Source organism: Arachis stenosperma, chromosome 9 (genome assembly GCF_014773155.1).
Source record: "Arachis stenosperma cultivar V10309 chromosome 9, arast.V10309.gnm1.PFL2, whole genome shotgun sequence".
Lineage (NCBI taxonomy): Eukaryota > Viridiplantae > Streptophyta > Magnoliopsida > Fabales > Fabaceae > Arachis > Arachis stenosperma.
In genome coordinates this window covers 127,616,650-127,620,204 of record NC_080385.1, presented here as the reverse complement: position 1 = coordinate 127,620,204, position 3,555 = coordinate 127,616,650, and the positions used below count along the sequence as shown (strand labels likewise).

The 3,555-nt window shown below is 42.8% G+C and overlaps 1 non-coding gene across 1 annotated transcript; it reads right to left on the bottom strand.

The window, feature by feature from the left end:
- Positions 1 to 752: 752 nt before the first annotated feature.
- Positions 753 to 860, bottom strand: LOC130952325 (small nucleolar RNA R71). Its single transcript, XR_009074505.1, has one exon. It is a non-coding gene; the product is annotated as a small nucleolar RNA R71 (small nucleolar RNA).
- Between the last annotated feature and the right edge of the window lie 2,695 nt (positions 861 to 3,555).

Below are 3,555 nucleotides of genomic sequence, written 5' to 3'. Positions count from 1 at the left end.
TTTATTTTCGAAAATTTCTTTCCCTCTTCTCACATCCTTCTATTTATGGACTAACACTCCTTCTTAATGCACAATTCGAACTCCATCTTTCTTGATAAGTTCGAATTCTTCTACCTCTTCCTTCTATTTTTCTTTTCCTCTGACACCTCAAGGAATCTCTATACTGTGACATAGAGGATTCCATATTTTCTTGTTCTCTTCTCTTTCATATAAGCAGGAGCAAAGACAAAAGCATTCTTGTTGAGGCTGGCCCTGAACCTGAAAGGACTTTGAAATGAAAGCTAAGAGAAGCTAAGGCACAACTCTCTGTAGAGGACCTAACAGAAATCTTCAAAGAAGAAGAACCCATGGCAGCCGAAAACAACAACAATGCCAACAATGCAAGGAAAGTGCTGGGTGACTTTACTGCACCTACTCCCGACTTCTATGGGAGAAGCATCTCTATCCCTGCCATTGGAGCAAACAACTTTGAGCTTAAGCCTCAATTAGTTTCTCTAATGCAACAGAATTGCAAGTTCCATGGACTTCCATTGGAAGATCCTCATCAGTTTTTAGCTGAATTCTTGCAAATCTGTGACACTGTCAAGACCAATGGGGTTGACCCTGAGGTCTATAGACTTATGCTATTCCCTTTTGCTGTAAGAGATAGAGCTAGGATATGGTTGGACTCACAACCTAAAGAAAGCCTGAACTCTTGGGAAAAGCTAGTCAATGCCTTCTTGGCAAAGTTCTTTCCACCTCAAAAATTGAGTAAGCTTAGAGTGGAAGTCAAAACCTTCATACAGAAGGAAGGTGAATCCCTCTATGAAGCTTGGAAAAGATACAAACAATTGATCAAAAAGTGTCCTTCTGACATGCTTTCTGAATGGAGCATCACAGGTATCTTCTATGATGGTCTGTCTGAACTGTCCAAGATGTCATTGGATAGCTCTGCTGGAGGATCTGTTCATCTGAAGAAGACGCCTGCAGAAGCTCAAGAACTCATTGAAATGGTTGCAAATAACCAATTCATGTACACTTCTGAAAGGAATCCTGTGAATAATGGGACCAATCAGAAGAAAGGAGTTTTTGAGATTGATACTCTGAATGCTATACTGGCACAGAACAAAATATTGACTCAACAAGTCAATATGATTTCTCAAAGTCTGTCTGGAATGCAAGCTGCACCAGGCAGTACTAAGGATGCTTCATCTGAAGAAGAAGCTTATGATCCTGAGAACCCTTCAATGGAAGAGGTGAATTACATGGGAGAATCCTATGGAAACACCTATAATCCTTCACGGAGAAATCATCCAAATCTCTCATGGAAGGATCAACAGAGACCTCAACAAGGTTTCAATAACAATAATGGTGGAAGAAACAGGTTTAGCAATGGCAAGCCTTTTCCATCATCTTCTCAGCAACAGACAGAGAATTCTAAGTAGAGCCACTCTGACTTAGCAACCATGGTCTCTGATATAATAAAAACCACTCAAAGTTTCATGACTGAAACAAGGTCCTCCATTAGGAATTTGGAGGCACAAGTGGGACAGCTGAGCATGAAAATTACTGAACTCCCTCCTAATACTCTTCCAAATAATATAGAAGAGAATCCAAAAGGAGAGTGTAAGGCCATCAACATGGCCGAACTTGGAGAGGAGGAAGAGGCAGTGATCGCCACTGAGGAAGACCTCAATGGACGTCCACTGGCCTCCAATGAGTTCCCTAATGAGGAACCATGGGAATCTGAGGCTCATAATGAGACCATAGAGATTCCATTGGATTTACTTCTGCCATTCATGAGCTCTGATGAGTATTCTTCCTCTGAAGAGGACGAATATGTCACTGAAGAGCATGTTGCTAAATACCTTGGAGCAATCATGAAGCTAAATGACAAGTTATTTGGTAATGAGACTTGGGAGGATGAACCCCTTTTGCTCACCAAAGAACTGGATGACTTGACTGGGCAGAGATTACCTCAAAAGAGACAGGATCCTGGGAAATTCTCAATACCTTGTACCATAGGCACCATGACCTTTGAGAAGGCTCAGTGTGACTTAGGGTCAAGTATAAACCTCACGCCTCTCTCTGTAATGGAGAAGCTAGGGATCTTTGAGGTACAAGCTGCAAGAATCTCACTAGAGATGGCAGACAATTTAAGAAAACAAGCTTATGGACTTGTAGAGGATGTTCTGGTAAAGGTTGAAGACCATTACATCCCTGCTGATTTCATAGTCCTAGAGACTGGGAAGTGCATGGATGAATCCATCATCCTTGGCAGACCCTTCCTAGCCACAGCAAAGGCTGTGATTGATGTTGACAGAGGAGAATTGATCATTCAAGTGAATGAAGAATCCTTTGTGTTTAAGGCTCAAGGATATCCCTCTGTTACCATGGAGAGGAAGCATGAAGAGCTTCTCTCAAAACAGAGTCAAACAGAGCCCTCACAGTCAAACTCTAAGTTTGGTGTTGGGAGGCCACAACCAACTTTTAAGCTTGATGTTGAACCCCCACATTCAAACTCTAAGTTTGGTGTTGGGAGGTTCCAGCATTGCTCTGAGTATCTGTGAGGCTCCATGAGAGCCCACTGTCAAGCTACTGACATTAAAGAAGCGCTTGTTGGGAGGCAACCCAATGTTATATTTATCTAATTTCCTTTGTTATTTTATGTTTTCTATAGGTTGATGATCATGGGAAGTCACAAAATCAATTGAAAAAGCAAAAACAGAATGAAAAATAGAAAGAAAAACAGCACACCCTGGAGGAAAACCTTGCTGGCGTTTAAACGCCAGTAAGGGCAGCAAATGGGCTTTTAACACCCAGTCTGGCACCATTCTGGGCGTTTAACACCAGAAAAGGGCACCAGACTGGCGTTAAACGCCAGAAAAGGGTAAGAAGCTGGCGTTAAACGCCAGAAATGGGCACCGGCCCGGCGTTTAACGCCAGAATTGGCATAAAGAGCATTTTTGCTCGCCACTTGGTGCACGGATGAATTTTCCTTGACACCTCAGGATTTGTGGACCCCACAGGATCCCCACCTACCCCACCACTCTCTCTCTTCTTCTCCATTCACCAATCACCTCAACACCTCTTCCCCAAAAACCCCTCACCTATCAAATCCTATCATTCTCTTCACCACTCTCCATTCCTATATAAACCCATCTTCACTCCTTCATTTTCACACAATCTAAACACTACTTCTCCCATTTGGCCGAACCACAAAGCCACCTCCATCTCCTCTATTTCTTCTTCCTCTACTCTCTTCTTTCTTCTTTTGCTCGAGGACGAGCAAACCTTCTAATTTTGGTGTGGTAAAAGCATTGCTTTTTGTTTTTCCATAACCATTTATGGCACCTAAGGCCGGAGAAACCTCTAGAAAGAGGAAAGGGAAGGCAAAAGCTTCCACCTCCGAGTTATGGGAGATGGAGAGATTCATCTCAAGAGTGTATCAAGACCACTTCTATGAAGTTGTGGCCTTGAAGAAGGTGATCCCCGAGGTCCCTTTCAAACTCAAAAAGAGTGAATATCCAGAGATCCGACATGAGATCCGAAGAAGAGGTTGGGAAGTTCTTACCA